Source organism: Coregonus lavaretus (genome assembly GCF_964263955.1).
Source record: "Coregonus lavaretus genome assembly, contig: HAP1_SCAFFOLD_3227, whole genome shotgun sequence".
NCBI classification, from domain to species: Eukaryota; Metazoa; Chordata; class Actinopteri; order Salmoniformes; family Salmonidae; genus Coregonus; species Coregonus lavaretus.
In genome coordinates, this window is record NW_028159583.1 from 2,817 (window position 1) to 14,936 (window position 12,120).

Below are 12,120 nucleotides of genomic sequence, written 5' to 3' on the forward strand. Positions count from 1 at the left end.
TACAACATTTATTCCATGGGACAAAACTAGGTCCAGAGTATGACTGTGGCAGTGAGTAGGTCCAGAGACATGTTGGACAAAACCCACTGAGTCGATAATGGCTCCGAAGGACTTTTGGAGTGGGTCTGTGGACTTCTCCATGTGAATATTAAAATCACCAAAAATTAGAATATGATCTGCTATGACTACAAGGTCTGATAGGAATTCAGGAAACTCAGAGAGGAACGCTGTATATGGCCCAGGAGGCCTGTAAACAGTAGCTATAAAAAGTGATTGAGTAGGCTGCATAGATTTCATGACTAGAAGCTCGAAAGATGAAAACGTCATTTTTTTTTTTGTAAATTGAAATTTGCTATCGTAAATGTTAGCAACACCTCCGCCTTTGCGGGATGCACGGGGAATATGGTCACTAGTGTAACCAGGAGGTGAGGCCTCATTTAACACAGCAAATTCATCAGGCTTAAGCCATGTTTCAGTCAGGCCAATCACATCAAGATTATGATCAGTGATTAGTTCATTGACTATGACTGCCTTTGAAGTGAGGGATCTAACATTAAGTAACCCTATTTTGAGATGTGAGGTATCACGATCTCTTTCAATAATGGCAGGAATGGAGGAGGTCTTTATCCTAATAAGATTGCTAGGGTGGACACCACCATGTTTAGTTTTGCCCAACCTAGGTCGAGGCACAGACACAGTCTCAATGGGTATGGCTGAGCTGACTACACTGACTATGCTATTGGCAGACTCCACTAAGCTGGCAGGTTGGCTAACAGCCTGCTGCCTGGCCTGCACCCTATTTCACTGTGGGGCTAAAGGAGTTAGAGCCCTATCTATGTTGGTAGATAAGAGGAGAGCACCCCTCCAGCTAGGATGGAGTCCGTCACTCCTCAGCAGGTCAGGCTTGATCCTGTTTGTGGGTGAGTCCCAGAAAGAGGGCCAATTATCCACAAATGTTATCTTTTGGGAGGGGCAGAAAACAGTTTTCAACCAGCGATTAAGTGCTGAGACTCTGCTGTAGAGCTCGTCACTTCCCCTAACTGGGAGGGGGCCAGAGACAATTACTCGATGCCGACACATCTTTCTAGCTGATTTACACGCTGAAGTTATGTTGCACTTGGTGACCTCTGACTGTTTCATCCTAACATCGTTGGTGCCGACGTGGATAACAATATCTCTATACTCTCTACACTCGCCAGTTTTAGCTTTAGCCAGCACCATCTTTAGATTAGCCTTAACGTCGGTAGCCCTGCCCCCTGGTAAACAGTGTATGATCGCTGGGTGATTCGTTTTAAGTCTAATACTGCGGGTAATGGAGTCGCCAATGACTAGGGTTTTCAATTTGTCAGAGCTAATGGTGGGAGCCTTCGGCGTCTCAGACCCCGTAACGGGAGGAGTAGAGACTAGAGAAGACTCAGACTCAGACTCCGACTCGCTACATAATGGGGAAAACCGGTTGAAGGTTTCTGTCGGCTGAATGAGCGACACCGGTTGAGCATTCCAACAGTATTTCCCTCCAGAAGCCATGAGAAAGTTGTCCGGCTGCAGGGACTGTGCGGGGGGAGTTATACTAACGTTACTGTCTGTACTTACTGGTGGCACAGACGCTGTTTCTTCCTTTCCTACACTGATAATACTCTTGCCTAACGATTGCGTCTGAAGCTGGGCTTGTAGCACAGCTATTCTCGCCGTAAGGCGAGAATTCTCCTGTATATTATGAGTACAGCGACTGCAATTAAAAGACATCATGTTAATGTTACTACTTAGCTTCGGCTGTTGAAGATGTTGATGAGCCATGTCCAGATAAAGCGTCCGGAGTGAAAAAGTTGAATAAGGGAAAAAAAAGTTGCGATGGAAAAACGGAAAATAACGTAAAGTTGGCAGCTAAAACGCACAGGAAAATGACTCTTCTGTCTCGGGATAAACGTCCGGGGTGAAAAAGTTTAACGAAAAAAGATGAGTGAGGACAAAACTAAAAAGTTGGTAAATTTGTTGAACACAGAGATTGATTAAACGTTTATTAAAAGTAAAGAGGGACAACCTTTACCTACTGTATAGTGTTTAGAGACTAGAGAGGGACAACCTCTACCTACTGTATAGTGTTTAGAGACTAGAGAGGGACAACCTCTACCTACTGTATAGTGTTTAGAGACTAGAGAGGACAACCTCTACCTACTGTATAGTGTTTAGAGAGGGACAACCTCTACCTACTGTATAGTGTTTAGAGACTAGAGAGGGACAACCTCTACCTACTGTATAGTGTTTAGAGACTAGAGAGGGACAACCTCTACCTACTGTATAGTGTTTAGAGACTAGAGAGGACAACCTCTACCTACTGTATAGTGTTTAGAGACTAGAGAGGGACAACCTCTACCTACTGTATAGTGTTTAGAGACTAGAGAGGGACAACCTCTACCTACTGTATAGTGTTTAGAGACTAGAGAGGGACAACCTCTACCTACTGTATAGTGTTTAGAGACTAGAGAGGGACAACCTCTACCTACTGTATAGTGTTTAGAGACTAGAGAGGGACAACCTCTACCTACTGTATAGTGTTTAGAGACTAGAGAGGGACAACCTCTACCTACTGTATAGTGTTTAGAGACTAGAGAGGGACAACCTCTACCTACTGTATAGTGTTTAGAGAGGACAACCTCTACCTACTGTATAGTGTTTAGAGACTAGAGAGGGACAACCTTTACCTACTGTATAGTGTTTAGAGACTAGAGAGGGACAACCTCTACCTACTGTATAGTGTTTAGAGACTAGAGAGGGACAACCTCTACCTACTGTATAGTGTTTAGAGACTAGAGAGGGACAACCTCTACCTACTGTATAGTGTTTAGAGACTAGAGAGGGACAACCTCTACCTACTGTATAGTGTTTAGAGACTAGAGAGGGACAACCTCTACCTACTGTATAGTGTTTAGAGACTAGAGAGGACAACCTCTACCTACTGTATAGTGTTTAGAGAGGGACAACCTCTACCTACTGTATAGTGTTTAGAGACTAGAGAGGGACAACCTCTACCTACTGTATAGTGTTTAGAGACTAGAGAGGGACAACCTCTACCTACTGTATAGTGTTTAGAGACTAGAGAGGACAACCTCTACCTACTGTATAGTGTTTAGAGACTAGAGAGGGACAACCTCTACCTACTGTATAGTGTTTAGAGACTAGAGAGGGACAACCTCTACCTACTGTATAGTGTTTAGAGACTAGAGAGGGACAACCTCTACCTACTGTATAGTGTTTAGAGACTAGAGAGGGACAACCTCTACCTACTGTATAGTGTTTAGAGACTAGAGAGGGACAACCTCTACCTACTGTATAGTGTTTAGAGACTAGAGAGGGACAACCTCTACCTACTGTATAGTGTTTAGAGACTAGAGAGGGACAACCTCTACCTACTGTATAGTGTTTAGAGAGGACAACCTCTACCTACTGTATAGTGTTTAGAGACTAGAGAGGGACAACCTTTACCTACTGTATAGTGTTTAGAGACTAGAGAGGGACAACCTCTACCTACTGTATAGTGTTTAGAGACTAGAGAGGGACAACCTCTACCTACTGTATAGTGTTTAGAGACTAGAGAGGGACAACCTCTACCTACTGTATAGTGTTTAGAGACTAGAGAGGGACAACCTCTACCTACTGTATAGTGTTTAGAGACTAGAGAGGGACAACCTCTACCTACTGTATAGTGTTTAGAGACTAGAGAGGGACAACCTCTACCTACTGTATAGTGTTTAGAGACTAGAGAGGGACAATCTCTACCTACTGTATAGTGTTTAGAGACTAGAGAGGACAACCTCTACCTACTGTATAGTGTTTAGAGACTAGAGAGGGACAACCTCTACCTACTGTATAGTGTTTAGAGACTAGAGAGGGACAACCTCTACCTACTGTATAGTGTTTAGAGACTAGAGAGGACAACCTCTACCTACTGTATAGTGTTTAGAGACTAGAGAGGGACAACCTCTACCTACTGTATAGTGTTTAGAGACTAGAGAGGACAACCTCTACCTACTGTATAGTGTTTAGAGACTAGAGAGGGACAACCTCTACCTACTGTATAGTGTTTAGAGACTAGAGAGGGACAACCTCTACCTACTGTATAGTGTTTAGAGACTAGAGAGGACAACCTCTACCTACTGTATAGTGTTTAGAGACTAGAGAGGACAACCTCTACCTACTGTATAGTGTTTAGAGACTAGAGAGGGACAACCTCTACCTACTGTATAGTGTTTAGAGACTAGAGAGGACAACCTCTACCTACTGTATAGTGTTTAGAGACTAGAGAGGGACAACCTCTACCTACTGTATAGTGTTTAGAGACTAGAGAGGACAACCTCTACCTACTGTATAGTGTTTAGAGACTAGAGAGGACAACCTCTACCTACTGTATAGTGTTTAGAGACTAGAGAGGACAACCTCTACCTACTGTATAGTGTTTAGAGACTAGAGAGGGACAACCTCTACCTACTGTATAGTGTTTAGAGACTAGAGAGGGACAACCTCTACCTACTGTATAGTGTTTAGAGACTAGAGAGGACAACCTCTACCTACTGTATAGTGTTTAGAGACTAGAGAGGACAACCTCTACCTACTGTATAGTGTTTAGAGACTAGAGAGGGACAACCTCTACCTACTGTATAGTGTTTAGAGACTAGAGAGGACAACCTCTACCTACTGTATAGTGTTTAGGGGACAACCTCTACCTACTGTATAGTGTTTAGAGACTAGAGAGGGACAACCTCTACCTACTGTATAGTGTTTAGAGACTAGAGAGGGACAACCTCTACCTACTGTATAGTGTTTAGAGACTAGAGAGGGACAACCTCTACCTACTGTATAGTGTTTAGAGACTAGAGAGGGACAACCTCTACCTACTGTATAGTGTTTAGAGACTAGAGAGGGACAACCTCTACCTACTGTATAGTGTTTAGAGACTAGAGAGGGACAACCTCTACCTACTGTATAGTGTTTAGAGAGGGACAACCTCTACCTACTGTATAGTGTTTAGAGACTAGAGAGGGACAACCTCTACCTACTGTATAGTGTTTAGAGACTAGAGAGGGACAACCTCTACCTACTGTATAGTGTTTAGAGACTAGAGAGGGACAACCTCTACCTACTGTATAGTGTTTAGAGACTAGAGAGGGACAACCTCTACCTACTGTATAGTGTTTAGAGACTAGAGAGGGACAACCTCTACCTACTGTATAGTGTTTAGAGACTAGAGAGGGACAACCTCTACCTACTGTATAGTGTTTAGAGACTAGAGAGGGACAACCTCTACCTACTGTATAGTGTTTAGAGACTAGAGAGGGACAACCTCTACCTACTGTATAGTGTTTAGAGACTAGAGAGGGACAACCTCTACCTACTGTATAGTGTTTAGAGACTAGAGAGGGACAACCTCTACCTACTGTATAGTGTTTAGAGACTAGAGAGGGACAACCTCTACCTACTGTATAGTGTTTAGAGACTAGAGAGGGACAACCTCTACCTACTGTATAGTGTTTAGAGACTAGAGAGGGACAACCTCTACCTACTGTATAGTGTTTAGAGACTAGAGAGGGACAACCTCTACCTACTGTATAGTGTTTAGAGACTAGAGAGGGACAACCTCTACCTACTGTATAGTGTTTAGAGACTAGAGAGGGACAACCTCTACCTACTGTATAGTGTTTAGAGACTAGAGAGGGACAACCTCTACCTACTGTATAGTGTTTAGAGACTAGAGAGGACAACCTCTACCTACTGTATAGTGTTTAGAGACTAGAGAGGGACAACCTCTACCTACTGTATAGTGTTTAGAGACTAGAGAGGGACAACCTCTACCTACTGTATAGTGTTTAGAGACTAGAGAGGGACAACCTCTACCTACTGTATAGTGTTTAGAGACTAGAGAGGGACAACCTCTACCTACTGTATAGTGTTTAGAGACTAGAGAGGGACAACCTCTACCTACTGTATAGTGTTTAGAGACTAGAGAGGGACAACCTCTACCTACTGTATAGTGTTTAGAGACTAGAGAGGGACAACCTCTACCTACTGTATAGTGTTTAGAGACTAGAGAGGGACAACCTCTACCTACTGTATAGTGTTTAGAGACTAGAGAGGGACAACCTCTACCTACTGTATAGTGTTTAGAGAGGGACAACCTCTACCTACTGTATAGTGTTTAGAGACTAGAGAGGACAACCTCTACCTACTGTATAGTGTTTAGAGACTAGAGAGGGACAACCTCTACCTACTGTATAGTGTTTAGAGACTAGAGAGGGACAACCTCTACCTACTGTATAGTGTTTAGAGAGGGACAACCTCTACCTACTGTATAGTGTTTAGAGACTAGAGAGGGACAACCTCTACCTACTGTATAGTGTTTAGAGACTAGAGAGGGACAACCTCTACCTACTGTATAGTGTTTAGAGACTAGAGAGGACAACCTCTACCTACTGTATAGTGTTTAGAGACTAGAGAGGACAACCTCTACCTACTGTATAGTGTTTAGAGAGGGACAACCTCTACCTACTGTATAGTGTTTAGAGACTAGAGAGGGACAACCTCTACCTACTGTATAGTGTTTAGAGACTAGAGAGGGACAACCTCTACCTACTGTATAGTGTTTAGAGACTAGAGAGGACAACCTCTACCTACTGTATAGTGTTTAGAGACTAGAGAGGACAACCTCTACCTACTGTATAGTGTTTAGAGACTAGAGAGGGACAACCTCTACCTACTGTATAGTGTTTAGAGACTAGAGAGGGACAACCTCTACCTACTGTATAGTGTTTAGAGACTAGAGAGGGACAACCTCTACCTACTGTATAGTGTTTAGAGACTAGAGAGGGACAACCTCTACCTACTGTATAGTGTTTAGAGACTAGAGAGGGACAACCTCTACCTACTGTATAGTGTTTAGAGACTAGAGAGGGACAACCTCTACCTACTGTATAGTGTTTAGAGACTAGAGAGGGACAACCTCTACCTACTGTATAGTGTTTAGAGACTAGAGAGGGACAACCTCTACCTACTGTATAGTGTTTAGAGACTAGAGAGGGACAACCTCTACCTACTGTATAGTGTTTAGAGACTAGAGAGGACAACCTCTACCTACTTTATAGTGTTTAGAGACTAGAGAGGACAACCTCTACCTACTGTATAGTGTTTAGAGACTAGAGAGGACAACCTCTACCTACTGTATAGTGTTTAGAGACTAGAGAGGGACAACCTCTACCTACTGTATAGTGTTTAGAGACTAGAGAGGGACAACCTCTACCTACTGTATAGTGTTTAGAGACTAGAGAGGGACAACCTCTACCTACTGTATAGTGTTTAGAGACTAGAGAGGGACAACCTCTACCTACTGTATAGTGTTTAGAGACTAGAGAGGACAACCTCTACCTACTGTATAGTGTTTAGAGACTAGAGAGGGACAACCTCTACCTACTGTATAGTGTTTAGAGACTAGAGAGGGACAACCTCTACCTACTGTATAGTGTTTAGAGACTAGAGAGGACAACCTCTACCTACTGTATAGTGTTTAGAGACTAGAGAGGACAACCTCTACCTACTGTATAGTGTTTAGAGACTAGAGAGGGACAACCTCTACCTACTGTATAGTGTTTAGAGACTAGAGAGGGACAACCTCTACCTACTGTATAGTGTTTAGAGAGGACAACCTCTACCTACTGTATAGTGTTTAGAGACTAGAGAGGGACAACCTCTACCTACTGTATAGTGTTTAGAGACTAGAGAGGGACAACCTCTACCTACTGTATAGTGTTTAGAGAGGGACAACCTCTACCTACTGTATAGTGTTTAGAGACTAGAGAGGGACAACCTCTACCTACTGTATAGTGTTTAGAGACTAGAGAGGGACAACCTCTACCTACTGTATAGTGTTTAGAGACTAGAGAGGGACAACCTCTACCTACTGTATAGTGTTTAGAGAGGGACAACCTCTACCTACTGTATAGTGTTTAGAGAGGACAACCTCTACCTACTGTATAGTGTTTAGAGACTAGAGAGGGACAACCTCTACCTACTGTATAGTGTTTAGAGACTAGAGAGGGACAACCTCTACCTACTGTATAGTGTTTAGAGACTAGAGAGGACAACCTCTACCTACTGTATAGTGTTTAGAGAGGGACAACCTCTACCTACTGTATAGTGTTTAGAGACTAGAGAGGGACAACCTCTACCTACTGTATAGTGTTTAGAGACTAGAGAGGACAACCTCTACCTACTGTATAGTGTTTAGAGACTAGAGGGACAACCTCTACCTACTGTATAGTGTTTAGAGACTAGAGAGGGACAACCTCTACCTACTGTATAGTGTTTAGAGACTAGAGAGGGACAACCTCTACCTACTGTATAGTGTTTAGAGACTAGAGAGGGACAACCTCTACCTACTGTATAGTGTTTAGAGACTAGAGAGGGACAACCTCTACCTACTGTATAGTGTTTAGAGACTAGAGAGGACAACCTCTACCTACTGTATAGTGTTTAGAGACTAGAGAGGGACAACCTCTACCTACTGTATAGTGTTTAGAGACTAGAGAGGACAACCTCTACCTACTGTATAGTGTTTAGAGACTAGAGAGGACAACCTCTACCTACTGTATAGTGTTTAGAGACTAGAGAGGGACAACCTCTACCTACTGTATAGTGTTTAGAGAGGGACAACCTCTACCTACTGTATAGTGTTTAGAGACTAGAGAGGACAACCTCTACCTACTGTATAGTGTTTAGAGACTAGAGAGGGACAACCTCTACCTACTGTATAGTGTTTAGAGACTAGAGAGGACAACCTCTACCTACTGTATAGTGTTTAGAGACTAGAGAGGACAACCTCTACCTACTGTATAGTGTTTAGAGACTAGAGAGGACAACCTCTACCTACTGTATAGTGTTTAGAGACTAGAGAGGGACAACCTCTACCTACTGTATAGTGTTTAGAGACTAGAGAGGGACAACCTCTACCTACTGTATAGTGTTTAGAGACTAGAGAGGACAACCTCTACCTACTGTATAGTGTTTAGAGACTAGAGAGGACAACCTCTACCTACTGTATAGTGTTTAGAGACTAGAGAGGGACAACCTCTACCTACTGTATAGTGTTTAGTGACTAGAGAGGACAACCTCTACCTACTGTATAGTGTTTAGAGACTAGAGAGGGACAACCTCTACCTACTGTATAGTGTTTAGAGACTAGAGAGGACAACCTCTATCTACTGTATAGTGTTTAGAGACTAGAGAGGACAACCTCTACCTACTGTATAGTGTTTAGAGACTAGAGAGGACAACCTCTACCTACTGTATAGTGTTTAGAGACTAGAGAGGGACAACCTCTACCTACTGTATAGTGTTTAGAGACTAGAGAGGACAACCTCTACCTACTGTATAGTGTTTAGAGAGGGACAACCTCTACCTACTGTATAGTGTTTAGAGACTAGAGAGGACAACCTCTACCTACTGTATAGTGTTTAGAGACTAGAGAGGACAACCTCTACCTACTGTATAGTGTTTAGAGACTAGAGAGGACAACCTCTACCTACTGTATAGTGTTTAGAGACTAGAGAGGGACAACCTCTACCTACTGTATAGTGTTTAGAGACTAGAGAGGACAACCTCTACCTACTGTATAGTGTTTAGAGAGGACAACCTCTACCTACTGTATAGTGTTTAGAGACTAGAGAGGGACAACCTCTACCTACTGTATAGTGTTTAGAGACTAGAGAGGACAACCTCTACCTACTGTATAGTGTTTAGAGACTAGAGAGGGACAACCTCTACCTACTGTATAGTGTTTAGAGAGGACAACCTCTACCTACTGTATAGTGTTTAGAGACTAGAGAGGGACAACCTCTACCTACTGTATAGTGTTAAGAGACTAGAGAGGGACAACCTCTACCTACTGTATAGTGTTTAGAGACTAGAGAGGACAACCTCTACCTACTGTATAGTGTTTAGAGACTAGAGAGGGACAACCTCTACCTACTGTATAGTGTTTAGAGACTAGAGAGGACAACCTCTACCTACTGTATAGTGTTTAGAGACTAGAGAGGGACAACCTCTACCTACTGTATAGTGTTAAGGGTCATGTTGACGCTGGTCTTGGGTCCGTTTAGCATTTTCCCCACTAATGGTTAAGGTTGGGATTGGGTCAGGGGAATCTGGTCCTAGATCAGTGGTTAGGTTAGTGTGTAATGGTTAAGGTTGGGACTGGGTCAGGGGAATCTGGTCCTAGATCAGTGGTTAGGTTAGTGTGTAATGGTTAAGGTTGGGACTGGGTCAGGGGAATCTGGTCCTAGATCAGTGGTTAGGTTAGTGTGTAATGGTTAAGGTTGGGACTGGGTCAGGGGAATCTGGTCCTAGATCAGTGGTTAGGTTAGTGTGTAATGGTTAAGGTTGGGACTGGGTCAGGGGAATCTGGTCCTAGATCAGTGGTTAGGTTACTGTTAGGACTGGGTCAGGGGAATCTGGTCCTAGATCAGTGGTTAGGTTAGTGTGTAATGGTTTAGGTTAGTACTGGGTCAGGGGAATCTGGTCCTAGATCAGTGGTTAGATTAGTATCTAATGGTTCAGGTTAGTACTGGGTCAGGGGAATCTGGTCCTAGATCAGTGGTTAGGTTAGTGTGTAATGGTTTAGGTTAGTACTGGGTCAGGGGAATCTGGTCCTAGATCAGTGGTTAGGTTAGTGTGTAATGGTTCAGGTTGGGACTGGGTCAGGGGAATCTGGTCCTAGATCAGTGGTTAGGTTAGTGTGTAATGGTTAAGGTTGGGATTGGGAGATGGGGAAGCTGATCCAAGATCTGTACCTCGGGGAAACTTTATAGGGACTTACTGAGCCAGGAGTCTGTGAGTCACAGCCTGGGTTTGAACCCTGTGACTGTGTTAGCCAGTTGAGCGAAAGCCCTGTGCATTAGCCCTGGGAGCTAATACATCTCTTCATGTGTGTGTGTGTGTTGTGGTTGGGTCCCAGTTGTGTAGATGTGGGCTATTGTTACATGGTTGAGTTAACAGTATCTCTCTGTTAGTTTCCAGGGACAGGAAAACACAAATACCACTGCGCCTCTCATTGTTTCTCTGTGGCCCCAGATATAACCGCTGCTGTTGTTCCTCTGTGGCCCCAGATATAACCGCTGCTGTTGTTTCTCTGTGGCCCCAGATATAACCGCTGCTGTTGTTTCTCTGTGGCCCCAGATATAACCGCTGCTGTTGTTTCTCTGTGGCCCCAGATATAACCGCTGCTGTTGTTTCTCTTTGGCCCCAGATATAACCGCTGCTGTTGTTTCTCTGTGGCCCCAGATATAACCGCTGCTGTTGTTTCTCTGTGGCCCCAGATATAACCGTTGCTGTTGTTTCTCTGTGGCCCCAGATATAACCGCTGCTGTTGTTTCTCTGTGGCCCCAGATATAACCGCTGCTGTTGTTTCTCTTTGGCCCCAGATATAACCGCTGCTGTTGTTTCTCTGTGGCCCCAGATATAACCGCTGCTGTTGTTTCTCTGTGGCCCCAGATATAACCGCTGCTGTTGTTTCTCTGTGGCCCCAGATATAACCGCTGCTGTTGTTTCTCTGTGGCCCCAGATATAACCGCTGCTGTTAGAGTTTCTACATGTCAGTGTGTGTTCCTGTCTCTGCCCATCCTCTTCTCTTCCCCAGACACATGCTCATTACATCACTGAGAGGAAAGGAGGGAAGACGGGGAGGGAGGGAGGGAGGAGAGAGATGGAGAGGGAGGGAGGAGAGAGATGGAGAGGGAGGGAGGAGAGAGATGGAGAGGGAGGGAGGAGAGAGATGGAGAGAGAGGAGAGATGGGGAGAGAGGAGAGATGGGGGAGAGGAGATATGGGGGGGAGAGGAGAGATGGAGGGGAGAGGAGAGATGGAGGAGAGATGGAGGGAGAGGAGAGATGGAGGGAGAGGAGAGATGGAGGGAGAGGAGAGATGGAGGGAGAGGAGAGATGGAGGGAGAGGAGAGATGGAGAGGAGAGATGGAGGGGAGAGATGGAGGGGAGAGGAGAGATGGAGGGGAGAGGAGAGATGGAGGGGAGAGGAGAGATGGAGGGGAGAGGAGAGATGGAGGGAGAGGAGAGATGGAGGGAGA